Source organism: Garra rufa, chromosome 7, assembly GCF_049309525.1.
Source record: "Garra rufa chromosome 7, GarRuf1.0, whole genome shotgun sequence".
In the NCBI taxonomy this organism is placed as follows: domain Eukaryota; kingdom Metazoa; phylum Chordata; class Actinopteri; order Cypriniformes; family Cyprinidae; genus Garra; species Garra rufa.
The window spans coordinates 41,061,374-41,074,631 of record NC_133367.1 but is presented as its reverse complement, the minus strand read 5'-3'; the positions used below and the strand labels follow the sequence as shown (position 1 = coordinate 41,074,631).

Genomic DNA, 13,258 nt, shown 5'->3' with positions numbered 1-13,258 from the left:
AGTCTTGCTATATTGGAAGATTTTATACAACCATAATTTCACACCACACAATACACCACTATGGAATAATAGATACATTACAGTTAAAAACAAATCACTGTATGATAAGGATTGGATGGAGAAAGGTATTTGGTCAGTGTCCCATTTAATGGAAAAGAGTGGTATTATATCATATGAGCGTTTCTGTATTAAATATTTAATTTGTAATCGGGCTAAATTTGAATCGGTTGTTAAAGCTATCCCTAATTCTATTATTAGTCTAATTAAATAAACTCTCTTTTACTCTAATACCATGACCTTATGTTTACCTCCACTAGTAATTGAAGGCTGTGATTTCAGAGAAGGTAAACTATCAAACAAAAATATTAGAAATATGTTTAATAATATTTCCTATCCTAACATAGTTAACAGAAATTCAATTGATTATTATTTCCAAAAAGATACCATTCATTCTCTCAGAACTAAATACGTTAAATTTCCTTTATCACCCAAAATTAAAGAAATTCATTTTAAACATATTAAACGGAATATATCCATCCAGTGAGTACTTAAGACTTAGATTTGGATTTGATACTAACAAATGTATATTCTGTGATGATATTGAAACCACAGATCACTTGTTTTTTCATTGTATGTATGTGGATGCATTATGGCTGGATATCCATGACCGGCTTTACCCAAAGGTACGTAACCTTGATAGCTTCACCCTAAAGGACATTAGCTATGGACTTGTAATGAGTAAGAGTAAAGATGATCTTTTGGTAAATAACATCCTCATGTTGGGTAAATTCTATATACATAAGTCAAAATACTTGAAAGTAAAACCAACCTTTTGTGCATTTCATAATGAGTTTATTCTGTATACAAAAGCCCTAAAGGTAATGAAAGGTAAAAATGCAGTAAATTTGTTTTCAATTATTATAGAATATGATTTACAAGAAAAACCCTAACCCCCCTGCATGTTTTTTTAAGGTTATTTTTATTTTTCTTTCTTTCTCTCTCCATTCTCTTTCTATTTTATTGTATGCACCTGTTCTGTATATTGTAATATAATGATGTTTTGATATTGCCAAGTTGTTTGTACATGAATGATTGTTCAATAAAAAAATAAAAAAAATCTTGGGGAGAGTAACGTTACAACGGGGGATTCACCAAACGCTTGGTTTTAAAAAATGGATCAGTGCCCAGTTTATTTGGACCGGCTTGCTCCTCTGAACTTCTACCTGTAAGTATGATTAATAATTGATGATTGTATTTTCTTTGTGTGCGTTATGGTGTGTAACAACCCCGCTCATGTCTTGGTAACCGGTTAACTTGCGTTTCTGTTGTTCAGCTGTGAGTTCAATGTAGTCTAAAAATGGTGACTGATGCAGCTTGACTGTCTGTCTGCCTTATTAGTTTAAGTAATGATAATGATAAATGATGGCTTAACGCAGTGTTATACATTATACAATGTTGAAGTTCACAACATGGAGGTGTGCCCATTTCGCTTACAAAAGCAAATTGCAAGCACTTTCCACATTTAACATGACACCCACTGAGAAACGTCCTGCTCCAGTCGTGCTCGCAAAACAGTTTCTTGTCGATGTGCCTCTTCAACCGTTTCATCGTCAGACTCCGGCTTGAATTGATAGGGTAAAATCGAGGCTATCTTTTCTATGCATTAACAGGTCTCCACAGCTGTCATTCAGTTATGACAATGGGCGTTTCGTTTTGCGCTGTAGCGGTAGACCAGGACCAATCATGCAGGACTGCACCATCTGACCAATCACAGCAGTGAGGGCTCACGGAAAGGAGGGGTTTAGAGAGACTGATTCTTCGAACTGCTTCACACGAGTCGTTTACGAATCATTTAGAAACGAGGTAAAATTAAATCTATTTTTGGAGAAAACTAAAGTGTTTTTTGAACTTGCATACATGTAAACCTGTTTTAAGAGACTATTACAACAATATTAACTACCTTTAAAATGGCATAATAGGGGCACTTTAAAGGATCCACCTCGTTTGCTTTTGCTGAGGTGACTGAGATTGTTGTGCGGTTCACTGCTTTTTTTGGACTTCACTCTGATCCAGTATTTTCCCTATTCTCTCCCCCCTTTTTGACGTTGTTGTATTGAAATGGTTAACTCATTCCTAACTTTACAAAGGGATTGTGGTCCACATCCCATTGTATAAAGCAGGGGTGGGGAACCTTGATCCATGAGGGCCGGTGTCCCTGCAGAGTTTAGCTCCAACCCTGAAGAAAAAGATACCAACCTGTATCCTGAAGACCTTGATTAGCTTGTTCAGGTGTGTTTGATTAGGGTTGGAGGTAAACTATGCAGGGACACCGGCCCTCGAGGATCAAGGTTCCCCACCCCTGGTATAAAGCTTCTGACCAGTTAGGTTCCTTGTTTCAGTGATACTTAGCGTTGACTTGTTCTTAGGTCTTGTTCTCTTCTTGATCTTAGATTTATTTTTATTTTTATTTTTTCATTTTTCTTATGTCCTTATCTATTATTTCTTTAAATTGTAGAGGGCTACGTGATATTCTTAAGCGTAAGGCGTTTTTTTTTTTTTGTATCTTAAACGTTTCAATACTGACTTTTGCTTTCTACAAGAATCTCATTCAACTGTACAAGATGTAAACTTATGGAGGTCACAATGGGGATTAGAAATGTGGATGTCTCATGGAAATGAACATTCTGCAGGAGTTTGTATTTTAAAAAATTATTTTAGTGGAAAGATTTTGTTTATTGACTGTGATGCTAATGGGCACTTTATTTTACTTGCTTTACAATTTGCAAATTTGACTTATGTTATTGCCAATATTTACGGATATAACTCACGTAAAGATAATACGTTTTTTTTTTTTTTTTTTATTAAATAGGAACACGTTTAAATCATATATTATATAAATTTCCAAACTCTCCCTTAATTTTTGGTGGTGATTTTAATGTAGTTTAAAATAATACCTTAGAAAGATGCCCCCCAGCCATCTAATACTAATTCTGATTATTTATTTTTTGTTTTTATGCAAAAATTATCTGCTGTTTATGTGTGGCAAGAAACGCATCCCTTGCAAAAAGTCTATACTTGGAACAATAATTCATTTACCAGTCAATCCAGTTTTGATTTTTTGTTAGCTTCAACAGAACTATCAAATATTAGGATGATATATTTCCCTCTCTGTTTTCTGATCATAAGGCTATTTTTATATGTGTTACTTTTGTATCTTCTGGGCCCAGTTTTTCAAAAGTAATCCACTAGGATTTTGGATAACGGATTGGATCAAATCTTGAAAATGGGTTTTTCAAAAGAAAAAATGGATTACATAATCGGATTAGATCACGTAATCCAATCTTGGTTTGGATCAGGATCAAACCTTTAGTTTGGGTTTTTCAGAACTTTTTTGTAGGATTTGGATCACTTTGATCCAAAAATTCTGTATTAACCTGATCCCATCAGAAGGGTGGATTAAGCGTGGATTTCATGCCCAAAATGTAATGAAAACTTTAAAAATGTATCAAATAATACTATATTTGATCATGCAGTATCTTACAAGATATCCTATTTATTCATAAGGTTTTAATTTTATTTGTTCATCCGTCAGGCTATAGTGATTAGGTAGGCTTTAACGTATTTAACCTTTCAGTAGGGCTACAGCAAAATAGAAAGAGTTTGGCCTCATAAAATAATCCCCCAAACCACTGTCAAAATTGACCAAAAACAATACATTTTATTCAGTCACTAATTGATATATATATATATATTCATCACAATTGAAAATATTTTTGTTTTTAGAATATTTATTAGTTATGCATGCAATGATTACAGAATGACCAAAAAATGCAAAGAATGGCAATCACTGATTTTTGAAATCCAAAACAAATCCAAATCAGAAATAGTGTCTAACTATTGCATGCGTCCCTTGTTGCATGTCCTGTTTGCTCGTTCTGGCAGAATGCAGGAGGTTGGTTTGTGTTGTAGGTCTCAGATGAGTGGACTGCTGGAAGAGAATGGGGTGTTTTTTTTTTTTTAAATGTGTGTGTTTTAATTTCAAATAAAAATAAACTTATATTGACCCCACACTGGCTATTCTACTTGTTGCTCTTTACATACACTGTAAAAAATTTGCTGTAGTTCTGCAGCTGGTTGCCAGTAACTTAATTTATGTTATTTACTGGCAACAGTTTGTTCAAAGTTAAATGAACATTAAACATTAACAAGTCTTTGTCATTACAGAATAAAACTATAAAATAACAACCTACAGCAAAGCATTCTGGGAACCAGAAACCTTCATCAACCTTTTTCTGTTTTTTTCCTTCAGATTTTGGTTCCCAGAATGCTTTGCATGAGGCTGTTATTTTAGTTTTATTCTGTAAAGATAAAGACTTGTTAATGTTTAATGTTCAATTAACTTTGAACAAACTGTTGCCAGTAAATAGCATAAATTAAAATCTACAGTAAGTTACTGGCAACCAGCTGCCAGTAATACTGTAATTTCTACAGATTTTGTTTACAGTGTATCTATAGTTCTCCATTGTGATTTCCTATCCTGTTTGAGCACTGGTTATCCAGATTTGGTGATCCTGAAAAGTTCCTATCTGGATCAGATTGATCCAATCCGATGTTGCTTTGAAAAACTGGCTCAAAAGTAAACTGGATTACGTGATCAAGGATCGCAAAATAAAGGATTACTAAATCCAGATCAATTTTATCCGGATTAATCCTTTTGAAAAACCGGGCCCTGATTCCATATCTAAAAGATCCTCATATCGGAAGCTGAATACTTCAATTCTTCATCATAATGAAGTTCAAACCAAAATTGACAGCTTAATTTCCTTTTATTGGAATAAAGCTAATAAAGAAAATATGTTTTGCAGTAATTGGGAACTTCTAAAATGTGAAATATTGTCGGAAATATTGTAGTTTGTTAGCGAAAACTAAATAAATGAATGAAGATCAAATTATGGCTAGAATTACTACTTTATCACATAAAAAAATAGAATATCTTACAGACTCAGAGAGAATTGAGCTTATAGATCAGAAACATAACTTGGAGAACATAAGCAGAAGGCTGAAGGTGCATTCATTAGATCTCGTCGGAATTGGTTGGAGAAGGTGAGAAGAATTCTGCATATTTTTTTAGGCTGGAAAGGCAGCGCATTAAAATTTCTATTCAGAAACTGTGTATTAACGGAATTGTAACTGATAACTTAAAGGCAATTGCAGATTTTTGTGCCAGTTTTTACAATGACTTATACTCCTCTAAGTTTTGTAAAGAATCGGCCAAAACTTTTTTTGATTCTTTATCAGATATAAAAAAAAATAAGTGTTGGAGATTGTAGTTTATGTGATGCTCCTATTAGTCTATGAGAAATTGTTGTCTCTATTAATAATTTAAAAAAAGAACAAATCCCCTGGTACCGATGGGCTTTCTGCAGAAATGTATAAAGCCTTCAATCAAAAATTGGCTCCTTTTTTTACATAAAATGTTTTTAGAGAGTATTGAAAAAACAACACTTCCTCCCTCTTTATGTCGGGGTCTAATAACGTTAATATCCAAGCCCAACAGAGATCCCCTTTTAATTGAAAACTGGCGTCCAATTTCTTTATTGAATACTGATTATAAGATTATCGCCTTAGTTTTGGCAAAGAGGTTAAAATCTACTCTTAATAATATAATTGATGAGTGCCAATCCGGATTTATGTCTCAAAGACATATTTCTAATAATATTCGCCTGGTCTTAGATTTGCTGGATTACTCAGAATTGATCTCAACTGACAGTTTCATTCTCTTTCTCGATTATTATAAAGCTTTTGATTGTTTAGAACATGATTTTATGTTACAGGCCATGCACAGATTAGGTTTTGGTAGTTTTTTTGGCAGTATTAAGATGCTTTATCATAATGGGAATAGTTCTATCCGGCTTACTAATGGCACTTCTCCTAGATTTTCTTTAAAACGTGGGGTAAGGCAAGGTTGCCCCATCTCCCCGTATCTTTTTTTATTATCTACACAATTTTGATGTTTTCATATTAAAGAGAACCCTGTGAAGGGTATCTCTGTTGCTGATTCCTGTCAAAGATAATGTCAAATATTTAGGAATCAAGATAATGAAAGATAGTAAACTAAGATGTCAAGAAGTTTTAAGCCAATTATAGAGAAAACAACAACAACAAAAAAAATGTTTTAATGTTTGGTTATTGAGAGATCTGTCATTGAAAGGTAGTACTTTGCTTACTAAAGCGGAGGGTATTTCTAGATGTTCTTATGCTGCTCATTCCTTATTTGTAGATAGACCAACCAGCAAGTTGATTGATGTAATGCTATTTAAATTCCTTTGGAAAAATAAAACTCATAATGTTAGAAAATCTGTCATTTTAAATTCTTATAATAAGGGTGCATTACATTTTATTGACTTTAATTCTCCTAATAACACCTTAAAAATAAATAGGCTTAAACGCTTTCTCCACAATCAGTCTTCTATTTGGAATGTAATTCCTCGATATGTCTTTTCACAGTTAGGTGGTATTAATTTTTTATTGATGTGTAATTATTCTGTTAATAAACTCCCTATTAAACTTTCTAGATATCATCAGCAGATGCTTTTGGCTTGGAAACTTATTTATAAGCATAATTTCTCTCCACACAACTTCTTTATTTGGAACAATTGTAATATTCTGCATAAGAAGAAATCTTTGTTTCTGGAAAATGGGTTTAATAATGGTTTGTTGTTAGTGAACCAGTTGTTTCACAATGATGGTCATTTATTGAACTACTCTGATTTTATTTTAAGATTTCACTTTCCTGTATCTAGAAAATAATTTTATACTCTTTTGAAGGCCATTTCTCTGGAAATTTGTATGCTTTTTAGAAATAACATAGTGATTCATTGATTTTTGTACGTCCACCCAATCCTGAATCCACTGTGGTTGGTTCTGTTTGTTTTTCTGAAAAAAAAAAAAAAAAAAATCCAATCACAAAATTAGATCTTTATATTTGGAACTTGTTATTTCAAATTCTTCTTCAATTTCTTACTGGAATAACCTTTTTGATGATATTAATGGCCATATGTTTGGTCACTCCCTCAGAATTTTTTTTTTAACAAATAAAGTTAAGGAAATAACTTATAAAATATAAAAATTTATCCTGTCAAGCAGTTTTTGCAAATATTCAAGAGTGACATTGACGCATCTTGTTCTTTTTGTTATTTTTCTTCTGAAACTGTGACCCATTTCTTTTGGGAATGTCCTTTTGTTCAGTCTTTCTGGAATACGGTTAATGCCCTGATTGTCCAAAATATTTTTTTTATGTTTCAAACACTTTTTTTGGTTTTTATGTTAAAGACAAGAATCTGCTTAATGCAAGTTTTTGTATAAATCTCTTGTTATTTATTGGAAAGTTTTATATACATAAATTTAAATATACTAATTGTAAACCCCACTTTAACATCTTTAAACAAGAACTGCAATTGTATTTAAATACAATATCTACCTCTGTAAACAAAAAAGCTATAAAAACGTCTTGAATTTGTGCTATGTTTGAGAGTTACTAAACTGGACTCATTTTTTAATTCTGTGGTGTTTTATTAACTAGTTTTCTGGATCGAGCAAAACATTGTTTTCTGGGTAATATATTACAATATGTTTTGTTTGTTAAAATTCATGTATTAACTAACATTAACTGTGAACAATACATTTATTAAACAGTTTTTAAGCTTTGTTAGTATTAGTTAATAAAAATACAGCTAGCATTGACCCGCGCATCACTGGCCACATTGTTAAAACACAGGTGAAGTACATTCATGTTCAAATCATATAACAGACTTTAAGCATTTAGAATAAGGAAAAAACAGGCTAATAACCAAAACCTGCAAATCGAACAGAGTAGCTAAACATCCGTGTCGTAACGAGACATTTTGACTTTTGAAAATCCTCCATTCCACAGTTTTCTGTTTGTGTAGCTGCAGTTCCTCAGGGTGAGCCCAAGCGCAATTAATAGGGGCTATGTCAGTCCAAATATTAAACATGCGGGTCAGGAAGCGGGTCGGGTACAATATCTTCTCTCTTTTTCTGCGGTCCGAGTTGCGGGCGGGTTAGTTGAAAACGTCGGTCAGGTTCAGGTTGTTTATACATTGACCCGTGCATCACTAATAGTCATTAAAGAAGGAACTCTTACCCCTCAAAATATCATTAAATGCATTTATTTATTTTTTATTATTTATTTTTTCACATCTGACAAGATTTTTTTTTTTTTTTTTAATTGGTGCTGTTATTATTTTTCCATTTTCCCTTGAATGGAGAAGCCCCTGTCTGCAGCCTGCAGATCGAGGCGGGGCTGAATCTGGGGCGGGGCTGCACGTGTCGCCCCGCCCACATGCCTTCTCATTGGTTGTAGGTAAATTAATAATGTCGAGATAACGTAACTCCCACAACTCATCTCATTGGTGGCAAAGTAATGACGTTGAATACATTATGAAGTTAAGGGACATGAAATAGCAGATAAAATAGCAAAGGAAGTTACTAAAAATAATCAAATTGATTTTACAGTTAGGCTATTATTAGAGGAACAAAAATTATTATTAAAAATAAATTAAAGAAACAATGGCAACAACAATGGGAAGAAAATAGGAAAGGACGATGGTTTCATAAGATTCAAAGGAGAGTGGGAGAAATAAGGTGTACAGAGAGGAATAGGCGAGAAGAGACAATAATATCAAGGCTTCGGTTTGGACACACGGGATTAAATGAAACATTACTGAAAATAGGTAAACATAGCACAGGGAAATGTGAATATTGCTGGCATGAAGAAACAGTGGAACACGTCATATTAGAGTGCAGGAAATATGAAACTGAAAGAAGACAATTGACCTTATGCACTGAGCGTAATATGGAATTACCCAATATAACCAAAAGATGGCAGCACAGGATTATTTATTTTGCAGCTGCCTTTTAAACTCCCTACATTTTTCAAGCTTTTCGATTTATTATAAAATTACTAGTATAATAAATTTTAGTACTTTTACCGTCCTTAAGTATATAGTATAGGAAGTGCAGAAAATCATTAAACTCACACACAAACAGCCTATAAGGGTAAATTATTTAAATACTAATATATAGTTCACTACAAATACATTAAATAATTATGGTATAATAATGAAATAATGCAGTCAATGTGAATAGATAGGAATATTAAATATTTTATAAAGTTTAATACCATCTTTTAAGTTTTATCTTGAACTCTAAAATCCGTTGATCTATTAACCATACTTGTTCCCGCTGTAGTTTTGTTACTCTAAATTTAGTCTGAATTATTTAAGCTCTTTTTTGCCATCAGCTTGTCAGATGTTTGGTCCAGTTATTCCTGTCAATCATAGCAATGAATCGCGCATATTTAGCCGAATTACTCAATTTTTTTAAACTGGCATCTGTCATTCTTGAAACGGTATTCATGGACGTTTGATCCTCTTAGACAAACAACACTTTTCTTCGATTGTGAATGGATTATGTAGAGAAAACGAACAAAGTACGCTCATATTACGGCACAGTACAGTTGACCAGAAATGCCTTAGCTGGCTTGACTAAACAAGGAAGTAATCCGATATGGTAAATTAATAGCGAAATTAGAAGAAATTAAAATATGTTTCAATTTAGTAGATATACTTCGGGAAGGGTCAATAGGGTGTTATTTCAATTTCTTAGAGAAATTAATGTATTTGAGCACAGAGGACCCAGACTGCTGTTTCGCGTGTCAAGATCGGGAGTGAGAATCATAAATAACTGTGAACATTATTATCTTAAATAAATAACAGTGAAATTCATTTATGTGTCGTCATAATTCATACATGTGTCATAAATTTTTGTATTTATAAACAACTCTGATGTTTAACAACACTTTTCTATTTATTAATTTAATAACATAAGGATAGTGGACACTCTTGCTGATAATTTTCCACATTTATGTATCTTAACAATTAAGACAATAATAAAATAAAAAAAAGCTGTAAATAAACACCACTGGTTAACATTGCATAACATGCTTGTAAATGTATGTAACCTTGGACCACAAACCAGTCATAAGCGTACGTTTTAATTGAGATTTGTACACATCTGAAAGCTGAATAAATAAGCAAAGGATTCAGCGTTTATATAAAACGTATAATTCATAAGTATAGTTTCCAACTGCATTTGGCGTCAATCCATTTCACTAACCAATGAGATGAGTTGTGGGAGGGATGTTGCGTCGACGTCATTAATTTACCTACTACCAATGAGAAGGCATGTGGGCGGGGCGACACGTGCAGCCCCGCCCCAGATTCAGCCCCGCCTCGATCTGCAGGCTGCAGACAGGTGCACTTGCTTGAATGTGTACTGGTATTTCAAGTATTTTACATATTGTATTGTAACTTTAGGATTAAAATGACAGAGAAATATTTTTAAAATGACAAATAAAATGACATTTTTGCTTCCACTTAGCAATAAATATGACCTGAATAAAATGGCTTCATTTTAATGTTGTATATACACTCACTGAAAATAATACTTGACAAAGATATTATGCTTTTAATCCATTAAATTTGTTAAAACGCTCTAAAGTTATGCAATTTAACACTTTAAAATTGTAATATTTTGCATGTGTGTAGAGAGCATCACATCACATTTGTGTAAATTATTATTTATCAATTATTACTTATTAATATTCATCTCTACTAATACACAGGTTAGAATATCATCACAACGCAATATTGTCCCTTTAAACCAGCGCATAAGTATTATATTCAGAGATCGCTACTGCGCATGTTAGACACATGCGCAGTAGCGATCTCTGAATATAATACTTATAATAATTTTTATGACATCGGCCAAACAAACCACCTTGCACACGCCTAACAACGTCCAGTATCAAAAAAAGATCAAATTAACGATTTTTTTTATCATTATCCCACTATTACAACTTGCAAAATGTAATATTTACCGCTGCAAATTCACTCAACAAAATCCTTTATTTATTTATTTTTTTTTAAAAGAGGTTCAATATCCAAACTATTTCATTATCCAAAAATCTTAAACTGTCAATTTGTTTCATCTTTTTAATTTATATTGTTAAAGGTTTTGTTTTTTATTTATTTTATTATTTTTAATTGTATTATATACATGTATAATGCTGACATTTTTGTACTTTTGTGCTTTGTACAAAAAAAACCCTCCAGTATTGGATCTGATCCATCTTCGTCATCGCGCTGCAGCCTGCAGGACCTCTTGATATTTTCCTGAAACAGTCAGAAGTAAACCTCAGTGCTTCATGAGGCTTCATTTCCCTGTCCATATAAAGCATTTTACATCTACATACATACCCGAGAACTGCTTATATGTATATATTTGTATGTCTGACCTGTTTTCTGTTGTTTGTGTAATTGTGTAATTGTTGAGTCAGAGGAGGAGGTGAAGTTGAGCGCTACTGTGGGCGACTCTTATTGTGAAGTTTGTCTCTCAGTAGACCAGACAAGTGAGTGTGCAGCAGTAGTGCCATGAACGAGTCAAAACCCTTTATCAAACGTCTATATTGTAGATACCTGTATATTTTGGGACATTTTGTTTGTTTATTTTTGTACTGTCTTTTTTTTTGCACTTTGTAAATACTGCACACCTGTGGATCACCTGAACCTCACTGTAAATAAACATCATCTTGCACCAGAGTGCACTTTACAGTCAAGACATCCTCTAAATTTCTGTGAGTGCAGTTAGATATAATAGAAGTCCCACTGTGAAATCACTGTGTAAGTAATGCAATTATTAGCTTGAAATATACTGTAGTTTCACACTAAAAATGTTATGACAGTTAGTATGTCCAATATACTTATTTATATATATGTTCCCATGAGACTGGAGAAAAAAAATCTAGGCTGAATGAAAATTAAAAACAAAAATCCTTCAGATATGAAACTGCTGGATCAGTGTCTGCATTTGTCCAGGTGACAGTCTTGTTCGGAGCTTGTAGAGTTTCCACTGTCAAATACTGTACAATAAAGAGAAAGATTAAATACACTAAGATCTGCTTTAATAGAAGATAATTAATGAAAGCATTGACTCAATAACTTACTGTAGTTTCTTCAGTTTACAGTGTGGGTCGTTCTGTAGAGCGTAACTTCAGTCCTGAGTCTCCTGGTTTATTACCTCTCAGATTCAGTTGTCTCAGGTGTGAGGAGTTTGATCTCAGAGCTGAAATCAGAGCAGCACAGCCTTCCTCTCCAATACTGCAGTTCATCAGCCTGTAGAGAGTGAAGAACATGAATGATCTCTGAGACTGTGTTTAATCTTTAGGGTGAGAGTGTGTTTGTGTGAGCACTACTTTTTCTATACAGCAGGATCAGCGCTAGAGAGATTTTGACTTGTCAGCAGCTAAAACATCAATTTAAATGCACTCTACCCACATGATTCCCGATTGTGATGCTGGACTTGTTTAGGTGAAAATGTTAAAAGTGTAAAATGTAAAAAGTTAAAACAAGAGTGACATTATAGCAAAACTATCATTTTCTTGTGGTTTTGAAAAGTTCACTTAAAGGTCCCATATTGTCAAAACTGAAATTTCCTGGCTTTTTTCATGATAACTGAGGTCTAGGGGCTATGTAACTACCATATAAGTTTCAAAACAGTCAGTCCACAGTAAAATGCACACAGCCTGCATAAAGTAGCTGTACCTTTTCACAAGCCACTGTGACTTCCGTAAAAATGTGACGTCCGATCTACTCAGTCACCACCCCAAACACGAGCCATCGTCCCACCCTCCTTTTTACAAAACCCCCAGACAACATTGCATCCATGCCATTGCTGAGCAACAACAACAAGGAAACAAATCTTGAAAACGCTGTTCAGTCGATGGATGTCAGGAAACTACATCATTACACAGGCTTCCGAACAACATTAATATAAGAGACCAGTGGCACGTCTGTAGACTTTAGCCTGTTTCACACAGCGATTTCATGTAAATACACGGATAATGTGTCCCATGATTTGTTCCGAAATTGTTTGATTTGGTTCATTCACACAGTGATTTTCCAGAATCTGTGCGTGCTTTACACACAACCCGTAAAGATCCCTGTTATGCCGGTTTCACACAGAGCAGCAGCAGCGCAGAAGATGTGTGTATGCAGAGCGGCAGCAGCACGCGCTCATTGTGCTTTCACACTGGCAGCGTTTGTCGCGTGCAGCTGAACCGTGGCTTGCGTAGAATACGAATACGAATCATTCACTCGGTCACCCATTTCAGGTGTTC

The 13,258-nt window shown here is 33.8% G+C and overlaps 1 pseudogene; it reads right to left on the bottom strand.

Moving 5' to 3' along the window:
• Positions 1–11,916: 11,916 nt before the first annotated feature.
• LOC141338165 (NLR family CARD domain-containing protein 3-like) overlaps positions 11,917–13,258 on the bottom strand; it is a 26,478-nt pseudogene continuing 25,136 nt past the window's right edge.